Raw genomic sequence first — 22,531 nt, 5'->3', positions numbered from 1 at the left:
ATACAGCCAGGACAAAGCTGCCTTCTTGATCAGAAATCCTTCTGCAGTTTTAGACAACCCCTCTCTCCAGTGCACTGGAGAGGGAACAGATCAGTGATTTTCAAACTTTTTCTTTCCACTCACACTCCATCTCAAGCAATCCCTTACTAATCACAGAGCACCTATGGCAGAGGGAATACTTAAGGTGGTATGCGAGTGCAATGTTTCAACCCAAAAGGCATCGCTTTCTACATATTCATCTTATACTGTTCAATTAATTTATCCATAATTTTCTCTTAAATAAAAAAAAGTTATGCACCTTCCTTCAATTTTTGTTGGTTCCTTTACCTTACTATATCTGGAGTGAGGTTTCTAACTTGCTGCTAACTACGCGATGTTTTAGATGTTACTTTCAAAAGTACCCCATTGGATCCTGGATTACCTCAACTAACCCCAATCAGTGCAAATTGGCAAGAACATCTCCTCCTCAATCTCCATCTGCACTGGAGCACCACAGGGTTGCATACTTAGTCCCTGCTCTTCTTGCTATACACCTGTGATAGTCTGGCTCACTATGACAACATCAGAATTTACAAATTTGCTGACAATATTACAGTAATGGACAGCAGAAAAAGGGGCAACGAGTCAGCATACAGGAGGGAGAGGGAAAATTTTGCTGAATGGTGCACTAACATCCACCTCTCACTTAATGTCACCAAAACTAAGGCACTGTTTATAGACTTTAGGAATGGAAAACCAGTAATCATTGGGTGATCAGAGGTGAAGAGAGGGAGCAAATTTTAATTTCCGGGAGTCAGTCTCGGAGGACCTTTCCTGGACCCAACATACTAATACCATCGTGAAGAAAGCACGTCAGCGCCTCTACTTTCTCAGGAGTTTTCAGAGGTTCGTGTGACATTGGAAACCTTGGGAAACATCTACAGATGTGTATTGGGCTGCATCACGGCCTGGTATGGGGGGGGCACCAATACCTCGGAAAGCCCTCAGTACTGGGTAGTGGACACAGCCCAGTACTCCCTGCCTTTGAGAAAATCTACATGCAACAGTGCTGTCAGTCCATCAACCGTCAAAGTTCTACACCACTGCTTACATCAGGAAAGAGGGTGCCAGAAGATTCACACCACCAAGTTCAGGAAGAGTTGCTCCCCATCCACTATCTCATTCCTCAACAACAGATTCAATCAGAGACTCGTCAAGATTCTTACTTGGCACATTATTGATTACTGAACTTTTTTTTCTGTATGCGCGATTTCTTTCTTTGGTATCTACATATCTTTTTTTCATGAGTATAGTTTAGAGGTACTGATAATTAGAAATTCTGTCTGGCCCATAGGAAAATAAATTTGAACTTTAAACTTAAAACACACACCAAACTCCATAAAAGTTACCTGCCACCAAATCACCGTGATTCGAATCTTTAAAAATTAAATGAAATTCCAATATATCCAAACACGATGGGTTAAACTTCCTCTACATCGCTGTATCCTCTCCAATAAAGAGCTATTCATTCCCTGTAAAATAATCAGAAGGTTTTAATGTGCATAAACCTCTGAATGTAACGTTGGAATCATTTATCTTCATTATACCGCGGCCAAAAAAAGCAGCTAAATGATCGACATCATCCTCTATGGGGGCTTATACCAGTTCTTTTTGTCTCACATTGAACAAGCACATGGTAGGTCAAAACATTCCAAAGATTTTTTCCACTACAAAGAAATAATTAAATATTAAAACTTAACCAGAATAAGTTTCACTGCGGAAGAAATCTGATTTACTGTCATCTAACTCACTGCCAGCACTCGTGGCTCGAATGATTTCTCACAAGTCCAGCGCTTCCAAAGATCAAAATCCGGCTGCTTTGAAGACAACGCTGAGACGTGCAGAGAGGGGCATGCAGAAAGCCCACCGGCCCACGGTGCCGCTTCCCAGTTCCCTGGTTTGAACCCGTCACCAATCACCAGATAATTGCCAGCACCTTTCAAGTCACGATGACACTCGGGTGGGTGCATGAGCGAGGTCACAATCTAATAACTATTATCACACGGTACTTGCATCCTGCCCTGAAACAATGTCCCGTCCAAATCAGGTTCGGATAGTTTGCCAGCTGCCACGCGGTGAACTTGATTCGGAGTTGCAGCAGGGTCAAGACGCTGCACATAATGCAGATCCACCCTTCGGATGAAGTCTGCCAGCCCCGGCGATACCTGTGGCTCCCTCTCCTCGGCGACCTTCACTCACAAGCCTCGCAGCAGCGGGCAACACGTCCCCACTCGCTTCTGCGTCTCGCTGCCCTGTGGCGCGGCTGGCCCCACCGACCCTGGTCCCTCCCCTCCCGCGCTTTCCAACACTTCCTTGTGCGCTCGGTGACGTGGCAATGGCGGGACCTTCTGAGCGGCTCGGAGCTCAAGGCAGAACGCGTTACATTTCAAGTTCAAAGTGCAAACCAGAGGGCAAGCCACTGCCATTGTGCACAAATGTTTTCACTCGTCTGGATCGCATTGGTTTCGGACACTATCCAAGTATTGAAAAGGCAGGAAAGCAGAAAACTAATGTTGTTTCTTTCTGCTCATAAAAACGAACAAAAGCACTAATTACGATTTTCCACTATCCTTTTCTATCCGTCAGCAAACTGGGAGAAGCTGCAGGGATTCCGCCAGGTCGGTAGCAGCCACAGAGAGAAATGGTTAGTCTTGAGGGCGGATCCCAGCCTGAAGACTCACCTCAAAGGCTGCTACAGCCCACCTGTTCAGCAGTGCCTCCACATCTGAAGGAGGCGGGGCGACTGGTGCACCCGTCATAAATAGGCGGCATAGCAATGGCCGTCTTCCCTACCCATAATCCGCAGCGCAGGTGGAACCGCTCTGTGTTTCCCACACAGTTCCAGCGGCGAGGGGGTTTATGGGTAAGGAAGACCACCATTACTCTTCCACATTTTGAGCAGCAGAGAGTCGCCCCGCTGCAGGAGCGGCCAGCTGGGCTGTCACAGCCTGCACCGGCCGCCCCGGCCCCGCCGCCCAACAGACCCTGCCTTACTGGGGAGTGGAGGTTGGCGGTGCGTCAGGACAGGGGCAGCAGGGAATTGGGTCGCCGGCTGAGAGGGTCATCAGCCGGCCCCTCAGCATTCAGGTGCGTCAGGGACTTCGTCAATCTGCAGATTATCCCCCCTGGAGGAGGGTTGGTGAATGGACCTTGGAGGCACGTCAGGCTCTTTCAGGTGGGTAGAATATGCGGCTTTACATCAGGGTATTCTGACCACCTGAAAGAGCCTAATGTTTCAGGTCGGGCCCCTTTATCCCTCTCTATTCTTCCCCTGCTCCAATGCCTTTTCCCTGTTGTCTATTTGCTATGGCTTTGGTTTCATTTTCATTTCATGGAACGGTAGTCAATAACACGGGTAATTACTCATCTCATTCTTTCCAAGACTCTATTTCTCTTCCGGTTTAATCTTCAATTTGATCATTTGAAGACACAACATAGATTTACACATGCCCTCATGATTCCTCTCCCACCCCCCACAAACACCTCCCAGATTTGGTGCTCTGCTTATCCAATAACCAGAGCAGAAATTCATTCCGCTAAATTTGGAGAGATTAAAACACAGCACTTCAGCCCCTTCCAAGTGTTGGTTCCCCCGCCCCATATCTGTCCCAGGAAGTGATGCAGACTGTCCACTTCCTTGAAAAGAAAAATACTGCATTGACAGTGCCTTTCACAAACAATTGAGAGTGTTTAGGTGTACACTCAATGTTCCCTCTAATTTTTAGTGGTCAGTGTGCATTTTTTTTCCCCAGTGACAAAAGTATGTGTGCAGTGAATGCTTGTGCAAAGGTAAACTTGAAATTGTTTCAAGATAATTTTGGCACAGCCTCTCATGGTGAATAAAACTGTTTTGGCATGTTTTAATACAAGTATTATTGCATTCTACAAAGTAACATTTAGTTAAGGTTAATTATCAATTACTACATTATTTTAGGGAACTAACCTTTTGTACACATTAATTTCCTTTGTGCACCGGTTGCAGAATGCGTGTACACACACACACACACCCACCCACAGGGAACAGTGGTAATCTGTGCGACAAAGCTGGAATTTGTGTAGTGATTTACTAATGTTGCTGCCTCATAGCCTCAGGGGCTTCATCCTTTTTGATTCAGATCTTGGGTGTTGAGTGTTTTGCACATTCTCAGTGTGACTAGGGGTTTTCAAACTGGGACTGCTCAGAGCCTGTGTTTCCTACCCATGTAGCAGGCCCCTGCAGCCCCTTACACACTGGGCTCTAAATTGGCCAGTCGAATGAAAGTGACTGGTATCCCCGCTGGAAGTCACTAAAACTGATCTATATTCACTTTATGGATACACGTTGATTATCACAGCAACCTAACCTGAGCTGCTCACTCTCCACTCGAACCTCCCGCCAACGTGTCACCGAAGACACATGCACGCACTGACGTCATCTTCCAACCGGTTAGCTATCTACTGATTACAATTGAGCAGCAGCAGCTACACGATACGTCCACCTTCGAGGTGGTTTGCCAGCCCGTGCGGTTTTATTTAAAAAATTCTACCCACTAATTGGTCTGTACATGGGTAGATAACCTGCCAAATTGGCAGGGTTAAATTCATGTTACAATCCAATTTGTAAATGCTAACTGTGTGGATTTCCACTAGACTAGATGGTTTGCTGTCCTCCCTCATTCTAAATGCATGGTGGTAGGTGAACTAGCAACTGAAATTTACCTATAATGCAAAGGTATGGATGGGGTCAAAAATCCCTGTCAAAAAGATTATTTTTTTAAAAAAGAGTTAATTTGGTGGTTATACAGGAAAGAATATGTTGCAGGGAGATAAGGAGGATGAAACTGCTCTGCATGGGGTCTATAAACTGTTGGCATCCATTCATGTAATAAGTATGTGACATGAAGCTAACCAGCATCTGGTTGGCTGAGCTGGTTTCTTTGAAAACAAGGAAGTCAAAGGAATATTTACTCAAGGTACATGACATTAAGTGAAACCTATAAAACAAGGGTTCCCAACATGGGGTACATGTACCCCCAGTGGTACATTTGACCTTTTCAGGGGGTACATTAGTCTGAGAGAATAACCGCTACTGTGCAATACATGGTGTCGTAATGTGCAGTCAGATTGCACAATGTCGTGTTTTTTTTTAATCATTAATTTTTAGAGGTACACAGGAACCTATAAAAATGCCCAAGCGGTATGGAGGAACAAAAAGGTTGGGAACCCCTGCTATAAAGGGTGAGACGGGAGTACAATTTTCCATTAGCAGGTCAATAACAAGATATTAATGATGACAAAAGAATTTAGAGTTGACAAATTTTCTTTAAGAGGTGGTGGGAGTCTGCAGCTTTGCCGCACGAAATGATTATGGAAGATATAATGAGCACTAATAAATAACCAATGGGTTCTGTAACAATAAGGCCAAAGGCAGAGAACTGGTAAGTGGGATTCATCCAAAAAGGTTGTCTTAGACATAATGAGCCAAATATTTTCTCCATAAATGTCTCCAATTCTGTGAGTCATCTTTCCCCAGTTCACCATTCTGCTTAAATCTCACTTATCTGTGGACTTGACTGTTATAATGTCCTGATTGGCAGCCCCACATTTTACATCTCACATAAACTTCTGCTTATCCAACCCTTTCCTGGCCAAGTTTTCTCTCCACTCACACCACCTCAGTTGTAAAAAATATCATCCTTGTTCTCAAAGTCCTCACTGATCTCCATGCTCACCACCTATTCCCCTATTCCATCTCCCTGGCCTATGCATTATTTACCCCTACCCCATCTATTGCAATAGTTCCAAGCCCTACAACATTCTCCATCCATCCATTCATCCAAATCTGGTCTCATGCTCTCTTCATCTTAACTGGTGCCACATGGCCAGCCACATTTTTAGCTGCCTCAGCTCTGAATCCCCAAGTCCCAATGCTCTCCACCTCTCTACTCCTTTAACCCATCTTTGAGGCAAGTTTATCTCATGGTGGAAAGCAATTTTGCAACTGCTGAACACTCAAAGCATCTCATGAGTGCCCATTTCTCAGCAATGGTGCAAAACTGAGAGATTGCTAAATATGTGCATTTAGAACCCAAGAGAAAAACAAAACTGCAGATGCTGGAAATCTGAAACAAAACTAAAAACTCCTGAAAGCAGATCAGACATTGGGTCAGAACCACTTAATCAGAAATGGAAAAGCAAGTATGTTAAGCTGTGGAGAGGAGTAGGAAGGAAGAAAAGTGGGGATATCTGTAATGGGTTAGACAGAAGGATGTCAAAACAACAATTTCAGATCCAACACTTGGAGACAGAGAAAAATGAAACAAATTGAAACAGTCAAGAGCTGTGAAGAGAGAAGGATAAAAGGTTACCTGAAATCCATTAATGTATCTTTTAAAAATTTAATTTAGACATATTGCATGATAACAGGCCCTTTTGACCCACGAGCCCGTGCCGCCTAATTACACCCAATTGACCTACAACCCCAGTACATATTTGAAGGGTGGGAGGAAACCAGAGCTCCCGGTGGAAAACCTACAGACACTTACACAGGGAGAATGTACAAACTCCTTACAGGCAGTGTGGGATTCAGACCCTGGTCCGGATCACTGGCGCTGTAACAATGTTGCACTAACCACTGGGCTCACCATGCCGCCCACTGTGTGAAATCAAATAATGTATTGATGGCTGTAATGTATCAGATGGAAGATGAGGTCATGTTTTGAAACTTCATTGGGCAGCATTATTGGAGGTCAAAGATAGGGAGCATGGAGTGGGAGTGGGGCAAAGAATTAAAGTGTGAGGAATAGAGAATCCCAGGGTCATTCTTGCAGCCTGAACAGAGGTCTTTCACACATTCTGAATTTGTTTTTAGAACTGGAAAACCTAATTGAGTTTGGTTTTGTCTTACTGATATTTTGAGAGCAAAATAACAGAAAGAAAACACAAGGGGAGTGAAATGCATTTTCAAAAAAAGGGACACATGATCTGAATCTGAAAATTAGGATATGTGGAGGAAGCAAACAGGAGACAACAATTTGTGAACACTGTCATCTGCAGATTCCACTCCAGTTGTGATTGTCACTGGGTCTAATTCCTGAAACTGTCCACACAACAGAATTGTGGAAATATCTTGGGTTATGGACCTGCCTGTGATGTCTTGAGAATATCCTAAATGGTGCATCTGCATATACCACACCTTAATCAGGAGGGTAGCTTACCAGCATCTTCTGGATGGGAAATCAATCCCGGTATCACATCCCAAGAATGGCAGAGAATAGAAGGCAGCAGATTGTTTAAACTGCATTTCATGGACTCAAGAAATAAAAATGTTAAAATGTGTAGATGATACCAATTAGTTGGGTATTGCAAACATTGGTAGGCAGTAGCCTGGAGAATGTGACTTGGAAAGAAAGTGGATGAAAGGAAATCAAAATTGATATCATAAAGTGTGTGATAGATGAATCATACAGCCTTTTATTTCTTGGGAGTTATAAATTAAATGGGATAGAAAAGCAGAGATTTTAGGTACATAGATCTCCAAGGGAAGCAATACGTTGAAATTTTTTAAAACCAAAAATGGACTTTATTCACAAGGGAAAACTATTCAAAGTTTCTTGTCACCCTTAGTGTCAAATATTTCCATCAGAGTACATTGTCACATTCTACTTGAGGGACCCCTTTAGTCTCAGCCTCTCAATGCCTGGAAATAGGAAGACTCTAAGACTGTGGTCCTTCCTCACAGCTCCTTTGTGTTGTCTGTGCATCCCTCAGCATCTATTCCTGCAACCTGGAATGTGCCAGTCGTCAGCATTTCTGCATTAACATTGCCATTTCCAGAAAGAACAACTGGTTTCGGACAGTCCAAATTGCTTCTTTCACTGAGTTGATGGTCTTTTAGCAGTTCTGGATGTCTGATTCTGTGTGTACCTAGGAATAGCCTATAGATTAGAGTCCTCTGTCACACTGCTGCTGGGGAATGAACTGTGACAAGGACCTTTGCATCCTTCTCCACACACTCTTAGTGAATCTGTAATCAGCAAAGCTGTTTGTGACTGTCTCCACTCCACCTTAGTCATCTCTGGGACAAAACACATTGTAGGTGATGTTCCGGTTGTACAGGAAGGATTGGACTTGGAGGACATCTCTCACCACCAGCCAGACAAGTTCTAGTGCTTGTTTAGGAGCCCTGGCAATGAGGCATACTGCCAGATGACCTGGATGGCCTACTCAGGGAACCACCCCACCAGGTCCATCGTCTTCCTCTCTGAGTTTCTGCAAGATGTTCTGTGCTGACCACTGCCTGATGTCCTTATGGTCAAACATGTTGGAAGAACTTTTCCATGAAGGATAGGAAGTGTGGCAGAGTCAAGCTGACTGGAACATTGCATGGCAATGGAGCCAGGTCAAACCTTGGCAATATCTGGGATTTGTAGAACCTCACCATATGGTGGCACTTGGTGCCCTCGTACTTTGGTTCTCAAACCTTGGCAATATCTGGGATTTGTAGAACCTCACCATATGGTGGCACTTGGTGCCCTCGTACTTTGGATGGCAGTCTCTTCAATCTGAGGCGCCTGCAAGCTCACACCAAGACACAAGAGAAACTTGTCCGTGAACTACTCTTTGCAGACGATGCCGCTTTAGTTGCCCATTCAGAGCCAGCTCTTCAGCGCTTGATGTCCTGCTTTGCGGAAACTGCCAAAATGTTTGGCCTGGAAGTCAGCCTGAAGAAAACTGAGGTCCTCCATCAGCCAGCTCCCCACCATGATTACCAGCCCCCCCACATCTCCATCGGGCACACAAAACTCAAAACGGTCAACCAGTTTACCTATCTCGGCTGCACCATTTCATCAAATGCAAGGATCGACAATGAGATAGACAACAGACTCGCCAAGGCAAATAGCGCCTTTGGAAGACTACACAAAAGAGTCTGGAAAAACAACCAACTGAAAAACCTCACAAAGATAAGCGTATACAGAGCCGTTGTCATACCCACACTCCTGTTCGGCTCCGAATCATGGGTCCTCTACCGGCACCACCTACGGCTCCTAGAACGCTTCCACCAGCGTTGTCTCCGCTCCATCCTCAACATCCATTGGAGTGCTTACATCCCTAACGTCGAAGTACTCGAGATGGCAGAGGTCGACAGCATCGAGTCCACGCTGCTGAAGATCCAGCTGCGCTGGATGGGTCACGTCTCCAGAATGGAGGACCATCGCCTTCCCAAAAGATCGTGTTATATGGCGAGCTCTCCACTGGCCACCGTGACAGAGGTGCACCAAAGAAAAGGTACAAGGACTGCCTAAAGAAATCTCTTGGTGCCTGCCACATTGACCACCGCCAGTGGGCTGATAACGCCTCAAACCGTGCATCTTGGCGCCTCACAGTTTGGCGGGCAGCAACCTCCTTTGAAGAAGACCGCAGAGCCCACCTCACTGACAAAAGGCAAAGGAGGAAAAACCCAACACCCAACCCCAACCCACCAATTTTCCCCTGCAACCGCTGCAATCGTGTCTGCCTGTCCCGCATCGGACTTGTCAGCCACAAACGAGCCTGCAGCTGACGTGGACTTTTTACCCCCTCCATAAATCTTCGTCCGCGAAGCCAAGCCAAAGATACTTTGGTTCTACACAGAGCCTGATGCAACCACACATGAAGGTGGTTTTCAGGATGAGGGCCATGTTGGGTACACCCTTACCCCATTGTCTGGTGACTTGTACATGGTGACCTGTTGGACCTTGGATCACATGAACTGGAAAACCACTCTGGTGACCACCAGGGTGGAGGAGTAGAGGATGGGCTATATCTGCACCATGTACAGCAGCCCTGAGAGCATCTCACACCTGAAGACCAGGTTCTTCCCCATTATTGAGAAGGAGCACTGCATCCACAGACTCAATTTCTGATGGACTTTTGAGATCCACTCCAACTAATTCTTATTGCATGCCTCAGCCTCTCCAAACTAGATCCCCAACAACTTCAGGTAGTCAGATTTGATGTGAAGAAGATGATGGACCGAAGAGCATTGCTTCACTTTTGTTCTGTTTTTTTTTCTGGTATCCTATGCAGAATCAAACTGACTGCAGGTGCTGATCAATCAGCAGACCAATCATGTTCTGTACAAAGGATGGCAACGTTGTCCATGTACAGTGTGACCTTGACCTGAGCACCTCCAAGACCTGACAACACCACTCCTCTCATGCCCTTGTCCTTCCTGATGGATTTGGCAGAGGGCTCAATGCAGCACACAAACAAGTCTGGGGGGAGTAGGCAATCATGTCTCACTCCAGGCTTGATGGGGAAGCTATCTGTTTCCCATCCATTGATTTGGACTGGGCTACAGATGTCTGTGAAGAATGGTTTAATCCAATTTTGGATTCCCTCCTCAAAGCCCATTTTGGAGAACATGTTCATCATGTATGTGCGCGATATCCAAAGGCCTTCTCCTGGTGAAGATCAAGAAGGTGTCCACCCCTTTCCTGCACGTAGCTGATTGTATCTCTGAGCAGCATGAGGCTGATTGAGATCTTTCTACCCAAAACCATGCAGGTTTGGTCTGGGTGGGTTACCTGCCCCAGGACAGACAATTTGATTGATGACAGCCTTGGACAGGATATGGGTCTCCACTTCCTATTATCTTCCTTCTTCCCCTCCTGTTTGAAGGTGAGGGTGATCATGCCTTTCCTCATAGAGTCTGACATGCTGCTGCTAGGAGCATAGTGTTGAATACTTCCAGCAGGTCCCACAGAGGCATGTACAACTCATCTGGTAAGCCATTGCTTCTGGGAGTCTCACTTGACCCAAAGGAATGGATGGAGTCTGTTAGCTTCCCCAGGGTAATTGGCTGATCAGACTTTCCTACTTGTTGTCGTCTAAGACCTCCAGGAAGTTTTGGGAGGTTATCTGTCTATAGCCTTCATGTCGTATAGTTGAGCATAAAAGGATCTGCCGATCCTCTGAATGCCCATCCTCTTCCTTAAGGCTGTGGATCTTGGAGCTCCTTCTGTGTACTTTTGGAAGGAGAAACGTGAGCATGTCTCATCCTGCTTCACTATGCAGACTCTGGATCAAAAGATAATCTTGGAGGAATCCAAGGTGAATAGCACAGCTATTCACAGACTATAGCACAGCTTTAGCACAGACTCCTCCAGACTCCTGATGGAGACAGTAAAAGACCCACAGCTGTGCGACATCTTCAGCAACCCTGCAGGTGGAGGACAGGCACAGCCCACCTGGTTGAGTTTGAATGGCTTAATCGGGTCCTGGATAAACTTCTTCTTTGTCTCAAAGGTTGTCACAGTCAGAACCACTGATATCATGTCGATGATCTTTACTGTCCACTGCCTCCTTTGTACCTCCTGTCACCTACAGGAGGACCAGAGGCCAGGCAGGAAAACCTGGAAGCTGAATGTGATGTTGCAGATCCCAGAGAATGTAAAGAAGGAGTTTGCTAGTTGGAGAACATGAAACCCTTCTTTGACTCCCCAGTGGGAAGCAACCAAGGAGAACATTAAAAGGTTCTTTATCCTCTAAGGTGTTCAGAGGGCAAGACAGAGGCAGAGGGAACTGAACCAACTCCAGACTGACCTGCAGCAACTCCTCTGCAGTTGAGAGGGTGAGAGAGGACCTCCAAGAGGTGAAGAGCCAGTAAGCTGTGCTATTCACCTTGGATTCCTCCAAGATTATCTTTTGATCCAGAATCTGCATAGTGAAGCAGATGAGACATTCTCACGTTTCTCCTTCCAAAAGTACACAGAAGGAGCTCCAAGATCCACAGCCTTAAGGAAGAGGATGGGCATTCAGAGGATCGGCAGATCCTTTTATGCTCAACTATACAACATGAAGGCTACAGACAGAATAACCTCCCAAAACTTCCTGGAGGTCTTAGATGACAACAAGTAGGAAAGTCTGATCAGCCAATTACCCTGGGGGAGTCTGCTGTTGGCATAGCCAGATTGTCCAGCCACATCTGCAATGCAGTTGAAGTCACTGGCCAGAACAACCGGCCTGGACTTCCCAGCAATGCTGGGAGCTGCTGGAAGACAGCCTGTTTCTTGCTCCGCACGGACAAGGCATTCATACTGATCAGCAGGAAAGGTGTGTCGTGGTAGTTCTGGTCCACCATGAAGAAACATCCCCCAATCAGCTCCTTAACTTTGGTGATTGCAAAGTTGCCTTCCTGCAGCAAGATACCCAGTCCAGATACATGACAATCGTTCCCCCCTGATCATATCGAATACCCATCATGACCTCCTCCGATAATTACTGAGGTGTGGCAGCCAGCACTTTTGCATAAAAGTCACATCTGCCTTGACCTTGGACAGGTATTGCAAGGAGTTTACCATCACGTAGTGCATTTGACACTGTGCATGTTAAGGGTTGTTATATTAATCTCCATTGTTGTTCATAAGAGTATCAAGTTCATTATCCTTACAGTTCTGTGTCAATTTTGTTTGTAAGCACTGGCAATGAGGTATTCTGCCAGCTAACCTGGACGGTCTGTTCCAGGACCACCCTACTACGTCCATTGAGTCCTCATCTCTTAGTACTGATTTGACCCTTATGAGTGCAACCAGAAGAGGAAAATATTACAAAAGGAAAGTTAATGCCAATTTTTACAAGGAAATACCTCCTTTGAAATATTTTGCTCACCAAAGGAATACTTATTCACTAGACAAACTTGGGAGGATGCATTTACAATGAAAGAAGTGGCTGTCTGGTTATCTTTTCTCTGAAGATCCAACAGAAGACTTTAAATTATAATGGACATCATTAGGGTGGCCAAATTGTGAAATAAAAATAAACTCAGAGCATGGTGTGAATGTGAAAACTACTTTCATGTAGAGGGGTTGAATCAGATCGTTAAATATATCCAGCAAAGATTTAATGCATGCATATGAAAGAAGGAAATAGTAAAAATTAAGGTAATGAGTAAGGAACATTCCAAGGTGCAGGAATATGTGCTGAGGGATGCACTTAAGACTTATACAGGCACCGCAAAGAGAAGGATCAAATTTTACCCCTGCTACTATTGTACGCTGAGGAAATGGATCCTATGTAACAGCCTCTCGAGAACTTCATGGATGTATTGTTTAAAGAGGAAACATGAGTGACATTGATGCATTGTAATTAGAATGTATTGATTTGATGGCACAATGAATATAAAGATGCCCTAATTGTATTTCCTACATGTGTGTGTTAGTGTGTACATCATGCATAAATTTAATTTAATTTTAAAAAATACAAGATATGCTTGATAAACACCAATTGCAGAATGGCATGTTTCTTACTAGAATCTATGCAAGTACTTCTCAGGGCAGATATTGATATCTTAATGTAGAATTAATGCTTCCTTTAGCTAAATGCATTGTAAATGGCTTTCCATGTTAAATACGTTTTTATGCATACACTATAAGTATAACACATTTGCAGAGGTTCAGAATTTCAGCTGCCACTCGTAATCCTCAATCTTGCTCTAAGACAGTGGTTTTCAACCTTTTCCTTTCCACTCACAAACCACTTTAAGTAATCCCTATGCCATCGGTGCTCTGTGATTAGTAAGGGATTGTTTAAAGTGGTATGTGAGGGGGAAGGGAAGGTTGAGAACCACTGCTCTAGACTCAATTGTTACTGAAATATTTGGCTTGAGAAAAATTGTCATTGGCCCATTTCCTTTGGAGTTACGAAACCCTGTACATAACAAGTCAATTAGGTATGATTAAAACAATGGTTTTCAAATTTTTTCTTTCCATCCACATACCACCTTAAGCAATCCCTTACTAATCATAAAGCACCTATGGCATAAGGATTACTTAAGGTAGAATGTGAATGGAAAGAAAATATTTGAAAACTACTGTTCTAAGATATTGGCTCCTCTATTACAATTAAATCTCAAGTGATCTAGTCACCAAATACTGTATACATGCTGCCTTTGACAAAAATAAACACATTATGCAATTTCAGAAATGAGAGTTCCTACATTTCACCAAGTACGTGGCACTGGAATTTTCAATTCAATAAATATTCTTATTGTCTTTCATTAAAATATTATTAAAATGCAAACAAGCAGCAGCAAATCTAAAATGATTATGGAAAGCTCTATAGTAAATTATAATTAAAGATTACTTACAGTGATGTGTCATCTGTAAGGCTGCATAGCATAGGATCATTCTGGAAAGCAACATCCACCACCAGTTGCCTATGCAGAAGGGTGTACTGAAATAGCTAGGGTTTCAATGCGAAAGATTAACAATTCTTTTTCTCTGACCTGATGCCACTGAACCTGCTGAATTCCTCCAGCAGATATTTTTGTGCTCTAGACTTTCAAATGAACCAGCGGCACCTAGTCTCTCAAATACTTTCCACATAAAATACAAAATGTGAAATGAAAATGCTGCAGACATGTCTTGTGATGTGGTGTGGAAGTATGACAAGTAACAGAAATAATGATACGTCTGAGCACCTCCTTCAAACTCAATATTGACAAGACAACATTTGTTTCTCTCATCACAAACTCCAAGGTTAATTTAATCTCTTTGGCTTTTCCTGGCAATTTAGCCCAGCTTGAAAGATTCTTGCTGAACCACGCTGCTGTGATACTCTCTCCTCAAGTCTCATCCAAACCATTTTCTTTAATATTGGCTACAGGAGCTGCTTCAAAACCTTTGTTACATTATGTTTTTTTACTAGGCTGCTTTTGGCCTTATAAAGCAGTTCAAGGCACTTAAATTCGTTATTGTCCAACTAAGTTGTACACAGGGAGCTGGGAAAAGAATTGAAAACAATTATATTATTTTGGAAGCATCAATTTTAATACTTCCAAATATAACCACAAAATTGCAAATACCTTGGTTTGAAAGACATTAAAAATTATTTACCGATCATTGCAAAAACTGCAAGCTTCAAGTTCATCATTGCAGTTTACAAGTACGAAAGGACAGAAGTCTCCTTGCTATGAGAGGAGTGTGAGCCCAAGATCAAGAGCAGTAAGGAAGGGATAATCACCTCAGTTTAATAAAAGACTGAGGTTTTGAGGTTTAAAAATAAACAAGAACAGTGCAGGCAACAACATTGCGAGTTTAAGAGGAGTGCCAAAGTCGAGAGGTCCCTGTGAGTTTAGAATGGTTGTTGATATTGAGTGATAATGACTGTTAAGTGGATTGGTTCTGCAGGATGAATCCACCCCCATTGTCTGGGAAATTAAGTGCTGGAACTCACCAAGTAGCCCAAAAAGTCCAGGAAGTCAGTGTGCCAACTTTGGATACAACTGGATGGGTAGGTAAAGATGCATCTCAGGGAGTTAGTGGGGTGCCTGGGATATACTTCCACACCCTAAAAAAAATGGGAAGGATCTGGAACTTAGCATCTAGAAGGTTGTTGGGTGCAGACAGCCACGTCACACTTGTTCTGGTGCTGTTCATTCCTCCCAATCCGACTTGGACCATTCCCTTCCTTTTCAGTAATACCTTCCTCCGCCTACCCGCCCTCATCTAATTCATGGTTTAATTGGTCACATGGGTGTGTTTGGGTGGCACGTGCTTGTGGATCAGTAGGGCCTGTTGATCTCTAAATTTTCAAAAAAGGTCAGAGCCTAAGGAACTTGCTTTTCCACTAATTTATAATTAATTTCCTGCTCAGAAAAATGAGATGCACTTAATAGATTGTTGGAGATACTGGGCAATATCTGAGGCATTGGCATAGAGTGCAAGAAGTCATTCAACCATATAACAAGGAAAACGAATGTGGCTAGGTTTTTCCCCTTCTGTTTCACTGCTCTTGCTCATCAACTGACATTCAAAGCAACAACGTTACTTCATGCCAATTTGAAGGGCACACTTACATGCTCACTGCCAGCAATACAGAAACAGGAGCCAGCTATTCAAGTCAATCATGGATGATTTGTACTTCAATTCCATTCACCAGTTTTGCACTGAACCTGATGTATCAATATCAATTTTGATATTTAATTTTTCAATTGCTCTCGCTGCAACAACATTTTGATTTGGGGGTGGGGGGGGAAAGGGGGGCAGGGATTTCCAGATTTACAATAACCTTAATGACCTACATTTAATTTCAAGATCATCTCCAATGACTGGATCCAAAGCCAGAGGTAATCATTTCTTTATTCCACTATCATTTTTTTTTAAAGATTATTTTATATTTTTTCTCTGGATCAACTTTGATGCTTTGAGGAAATATTGCTCTTTGCAACCTGTCCATAACATTTCACGATAGTAAAATTAAACACGAAAATCTAGATACTGTGGTTGGTAAAAACACAATGCTGAAGGACCTCAGCAGGTCAAACAATGTACTTTATGTAGCAAAGGTAAAGATACAGAACTGACATTTTGGGCTAGAGCCCTTCAAGGTGTTGGAAAATGTCGGCAGGCATGGAACAAAAGAATGGGGGGGGGGGGGGGGGGGAGGAGGTGTGGTTGCAAAGGTGATAGGTGGAGAAAGGAGTGCGGGGAGGGGACAGCAGCAATCAAGGCGAGGGGGATGGCTAGGTGAATAGAGGAGGAAGGGAGAGAGGAGAACAGGAAAGAGGAAGGGAAGGGGGGGAGAGGGAAGAGGAGAGTAAGTTAGCAGAAACTGGAAAATCCCAGACAGAAAATCAGGTGTTGTTATTTTAATATCTATTCACCTAGCCATCCCCCCTCCCCCATGATCACTGTGGTCTCCTCCCTCCCTTCTTCACCTATCACCTCCAGCCTTTGGAACCACACCTTTCTCATTCCGCGCCCCCCCCCCCCCCGCTCCGACTCTTTTGTTTGGACACCTTTTCCATAACTTGAAGAAGGGCTCTACCCCAAAATGCCGGTTATGTATTTTTACCTTTGCTATATAAAGGACACTGCTTGACCTGCTGAGTTTTTCCAGCTTTGTGTTTTTACTTCATGACAATACATCTGCACTGTACCTCAGCTAAAACTGCTATTTCTTTTGAGTTAAGTGCAATGTCCGTATGTTTAAGAGCAGTAATAAATACCTACATTTCTCACACTCGAGATGCACACTTACCACTCGCAGGCTTTGTTCGCAATATGAATAGCATGCTCTTCTCATTTGGTTTCAAGGTCTTTGTCCATCTGTACCTCCTTCCCTGATTCACACTCAAGCTATTTCCTTCTTGTTGAAAATGTAGAGAACAAGATCCCATTAATGCTGTAGGTAGAGTAAACAATTATGGAATATTTACTAACAATACGATACCTTCTGAGTACATCACAGATCTGCCAAACAAGTGTTGCACGTGACGAAAAAGCAGATGGCATGCTGCATGAAACAGATGCTCTTTGAGGACTGGCATGTTACAGGTACAAACATTTCTTGAAGAAATACTAAAACATACGAGGCCTATTGAATCTAAAAGTTAACACTAAATTCCCTCCAAGGTTTAAGAAACATTTATTACAAAAGTTTCTCAAAATTAGTTGCTTTCAGAAAATTGATTTGATAGGAATTACTTGCAATCATTCATTTTTACAATGCAAAACTGTAATAACAATAAATTCAGTCATTTAAAGAAACTTCTTAATAGTCACCAGTGCTCAGCTTAATTTTATTTATTAAAAAATTTAGACATGGCAACAGATCCTTTCAGACACGACCCTATGCCACCCAATTAACCTACATCCCTAGTATGTTTTGAATGGTGGGAGGAAACCAGAGCTCCAGGGAAAACCCTCACAGAGCTAGGGAGAACATACAAATTCCTTACAGACAGCATGGGAATCAAACCCCAGTCCCGATCGCTGGCGCTGTAACGGCACTGCGCTAACCACTACCCTTAACCTTGCCGCCCCTCACAATGGTAAAAATTAATTACATCTTTAAATATCCAATTCTCCCGCCCAAGTGAAAATTGGCACTTCTCTGCCCCCCTTTCTCCAACTATCACCTTGGCAACCACACCTCCTTCCCCCACTCTTTTGTTCCGATGCCTGCCGATCATAATGTGTTGCACGTATGCTTGTGTAAAATGATCATACGTAAGGCAGCTGTTCTTTTCTCTAAGAAGCCATCTGCCATCCCTTAGCAATAGGAGAACAGCAGGTGGTTGTGGTGGTATACCACTGGCCAACTGCAGGGGGCAACCTCTGTACCTGCAGAAGAGCATGGGGACAAGACAACACCTGGCCGGCTGTCAATCAGCTGACCTGAAGACCAAGCCCCACCCAGTTGGGTGTCAATCAACCTCCAGGATATAAGCCTGAGCTGGCCCTTCGAATACACTCTCAGAGTTTACAGCAGCTCTCCTCACAGCTGGCTCTGTGGACGTTTATGTCCAATAAAGCCTGTTGTACAGTCTTTTGGTTTTGTGTGTTTGCTTCTGACTGACAGCGCACCACAGTGGTAAAGAACTCATGTATTTTTCCTGACACTCTCTCTACATTAGATGCAACTCCTGCCTTTGTCCTGTTTCATCGTCATCCTATTGTTTGGGAAGCAAGATGGATTTTTTTGCTAGAATTCACAGGATTCTAAGGAACTATGGGGTTGTATTGGATTCCTCCACCTCAGGCCCAGCATTCCACCACCACCACATACTCCTGTGACATGTTTTTCTCTGTATGCAAGATAACACTTTCCACATTTCACCATATGTTTCCTGTCACAGTGGCAGTGAGCAGATGGGAGATCTGCATCAGTAGTCATGGAAACATTGGGGAAAAGACATTTCTGTGTATAAAAAAAACCTGTTCTACAACAGATTCCATTGGATCGAGTGGCAAGAACAAACACAGAAATTTCATTGTGTTGAACATAATCATCAACTTATTCTCTTGTATTTTAAACTTACTGCCAACAACCTTTTTGGTGAACACAGAGAAAATGCTAGAGCATGTCAATCAGGATTAAGGAATTTTTTTTAAAACCTGAAATGTTAGTTCTATTTCTTTCTCAACAGAGCATCTTTTAGTATTTCACTGCTACATTTCAGACTTCCAGTCAACATGGCCTTTCTCATGAACAAACAAGTGTTCTGGTAGTTAAGTAATGTCAATTCCTTACAGTCCGAGTGAAATGAGATGACTGCCTCCACATAACTCTCTAGGACCTTCTTAAATACACACATTTTATGCCTCACTATGGGCAGAGTCTATTACCGGCATTTGCATGTATAATTTTTTTTTTAAGAAGAACTGACCGAATTTTAAACCCGTGGATCTACAATAGAAATTTTACACACAACTAAGAATATACTCAGTATAATGTACATGGCAAAAAACCTTGTATTTGCCCACCCTGAAGAAACATTTATTCTCAATATATCATCAACAAACCACAAAAAGATACTATGAAATTTCTCAGTTTTGCAACTTGGGAGCATGAAAGACCCTGCAGTACAGGTACACAATCCTTTATCCGAAACCCTTGGGGGACAGTGTGTTCCGAATTTCGGATTTTTCCAGATTTCGGAAAGCCAGATTTAAGCCCACCTGAATTGTGCTGCCTCATCCACCCCCACCCCAACCCCCCTCCAGTCGTGCTGCCGTCTCCCCTCCCCTTGCCCGTCCGACTTGTGCTGCTGGTCGCCCCCCCCCACCCACCTGACTTGTGCTGCTGGTCACCCCCACCCCGCCTGACTCGCGCTGCCGGTCGCCCCCCCTTGCCTGCCCGATTCACGCTGCCAGTCTCTCACCCACATGACTCATGCTGCTGGTCTCCCCTGCCCCACTCGCCCGCCCGACTCGCGCTGCCGGTCTCTCGTCCACATGACTCGCACTGCTGGTCTTCCCCTCCTCCCCTCGCCCACCCGACTCATGCTGCTGGTCTCTCCCCCTCAACCGCCCGACTCGCGCTGCCGGTCTCTCTTCCCACTTGCCGGATTTTGGAGCTTTCCTGATTTTAGATGTCCGGATAAAGGATCGTGTACCTGTATTTACATTTTGTGCCGAGTACAGGATATGATGGAGCATTCGCATTGTGATGAATGCACAATCATGAGGGAATTGAAGTTTGCAGCTTCATATAAACAAACAGATTACTGCCTCAAATTATAGAATCATTGGTCCTAATTTGGCTAGCAGTTCTAACCTTGTGTTCTCAGTTCTACAATATTCTCCAGGGCCCAACCATTTACCATGCATGTCCTTCCAAAATAGAACACCTTGCAATTATCTGAATTAAACTCCATCTGCAATTCCTTGGACAACTTTCCCGGTTGATCAAGATCACTTTATGGTCTCCGATAACCTTCACTGTTCATGACTGTCATCCACAATGTTTACCTATTTAAGTGTTATAAAATAATCATTAGTAAATTTTAAAATATATACAGATTTTTTATTTTTCTATTTGTCATCTTACAAATCTAATCTAAAAATCAAAATATTACAGATGATCCAAATCCAAATTAAATATAGACAATGCTGGAGATAGCAAATTAGTTGATACCTGTGGGGAGAAATAAAATTAACATTTCAGGTGAATGGTCGTTGATCTAAATATGAGTTTTAAATTGCAGAGAAATAATTCATGATGGGTTGTAGTCCAAGGAAATTCAGATGACACAAAGCTCTTGGCAGTGTCTGAGAGAGGGCTGTGAATGCTCATGAATTATAAATGATCTAACTGTAGCATGTGTAAATACAGGGGTTCGAATCCCGACAGAAGGGAGTAGTCAACAATGCCAGAACTACAAGACCCAATGGTTGGTGGAAAACTGAATACTCGACTGGTCAGGTAGGATCAGTCTCTGCAACTCTCTTCAATTTAAATTTTGAATTAAATTTAAACCTTTAGACATACAGCAGGGTAACAAGCCATTTTGGCCCACGAAGCCCGTGTCACTCGATTGAACCTAATTGACTTCCACTAAGGATATTGCAAGAAGTCTGAATATTTTTTAGGTGGAGGTGGATAGATTCTTGTAGAGCCAGAGGTTAAAAAGATTATGGAAGAAAGCAGGAGGGCAGGGTTGTGGTTTCAATTGGACCAGCCATGATCTTATTGAACGGCAGTGCATATTCGAGTGGTCCACTTCTGTCCCTTCCTCACTCCACTCACCTTCTCCAAATCAAAGATATCATTTGAAGAATCACATGGATAATCTACACAGGATAATCCTACCCAGAATCTCTCCCTCACCCTTCTCCCTGTTCCACTGATGACTCTTCCACTACATTCATGACATTTCAAAGCTACTTCCTGCATGCACACACAACACAAACATTTTACAACCGTGGTTAATTTCCACTGGTACTCTTTTCCACTCTCCCCTTTTTTAAAGACGTTACAAGGATGTGTTAGCAACCAACATCCATCATCTCAGACTTCAACAACTCTCTCAACTGCACTTCTTCCCACCACATTCTCATTCTCTATTCTAATAACCAGACATTCCACAACCAGTCTCGTTTCATTAAGCCAAGGAATTCCTTCTTCATAGTTACTCCAGCTTTTATCCTTGTTTACCTGCATTTCTGCTCACACCATCTCTCCTTCCATCTAGAGCAGTATAAGGTTCTCCTTGTCCTCTCCTTCCACCACAGCAGCCCCCACCTTCAACGAATCATCCTTAATAACATCTACCACCTTTAATGTGATGCCACTCAAAGACATTTTTCTCTGCCTCCCCTTCACAATTCCAAAAGAACTGTTTCCTTCACAATGACTCTCTGTGCACTCCCCAAAAACCACTTCTCTTCTCATGACACATTCTAATGCAACTGCAAGAGTTACAATACCTGCCTCTTCACCGCATCCCTTCTCACTATACAGGAGCCCAAAGAGGCATTTTAAGTGAAGTATCAATTCATGCTCACAATACAGCCCTTCACCCTTGGGGGAACCATATACAGATTGGGTGACTGCTTTGCAAAGCAACTCCATTCAGTCCACAAATGACCGTAAGCTTCCAGTTGCCTGTCACACCCACTTTGATCTCATCTTTGGCCTCTTGCACTGTCCACATTATGCAAATTTCAACTCATCACTGAAGCACTCAGCAGCCATGGAGACTCACTATTGAATCAAACAATTTCAGATAACTAGCCTTTCCTACCCTTTTTCAGAACTGGCTTGTTTTAATGGATAGTTAATAACCTATAATGTTAACTGTGTGCTCCCTCCTTGCAGATGACACCTGGCCAGTTGAGCATTTCCAGCATTCTTTGGTATTTTTTTCAGATTTCCAGCTATCACTGTGTTCCACAACTCACATTTGACTGGCTGTCATCTGCTCAGATTCATCCTCCTCCATTTACACCAGGTCAGTTATAGTCAACAAGTATACAACCCTTCTGCAGATGCATCAAGAGCATTTGTCACCTGGATCTGTAAGCTAAACTAATCCCATCTCCAAATACAGGATCAAACCATTCTATTCCCATTCTGTTCGTGGGTCTGTCTATATGCTTCTTAAACATTGCTATCATGTGCTCTTCAGACTTGTCAAGTTCAATCTCGTTTCTCTTTTTATGTGTGCTTTAATATTCCTACTTCTCGAGGAATAAACCAACTCACGTTTAAATTGACCATAAAGTGGGCGCATTGCCCACATTAT

General features: G+C 43.6%; 1 protein-coding gene and 1 long non-coding RNA gene across 7 annotated transcripts in view; one reads left to right on the top strand and one right to left on the bottom strand.

Annotated features, from left to right (window-relative positions):
- Positions 1–3,048, bottom strand: part of zdhhc23b (zinc finger DHHC-type palmitoyltransferase 23b) — a 47,842-nt gene extending 44,794 nt beyond the window's left edge. For 2 of the 6 annotated variants that reach the window (XM_069890004.1, XM_069890000.1), the window contains exons 1-2: positions 1,740–2,700; positions 1,389–1,511 (exon numbers count right to left, since the gene is read on the bottom strand). The gene's annotated coding sequence lies outside the window, so the exon portion shown is untranslated. Of the gene's footprint in view, positions 1–1,388; positions 1,512–1,739; positions 2,701–2,720 lie in introns of those variants that run through there. The other 4 variants (XM_069890001.1, XM_069890002.1, XM_069890003.1 and 1 more) reach the window with 4 other exon arrangements.
- LOC138738879 (uncharacterized) lies at positions 2,828–22,285 on the top strand. The gene is made up of 4 exons (XR_011341839.1): positions 2,828–3,214; positions 17,251–17,336; positions 20,620–20,709; positions 22,156–22,285. It is a non-coding gene; the product is annotated as an uncharacterized lncRNA (long non-coding RNA).
- The last annotated feature ends 246 nt before the right edge of the window (positions 22,286–22,531 follow it).

The sequence above is a fragment of the Narcine bancroftii genome, chromosome 7, assembly GCF_036971445.1.
Source record: "Narcine bancroftii isolate sNarBan1 chromosome 7, sNarBan1.hap1, whole genome shotgun sequence".
Classification (NCBI taxonomy): domain Eukaryota; kingdom Metazoa; phylum Chordata; class Chondrichthyes; order Torpediniformes; family Narcinidae; genus Narcine; species Narcine bancroftii.
The sequence above is the reverse complement of the archived record's forward strand: the minus strand, read 5'-3'. Positions and strand labels throughout refer to the sequence as shown.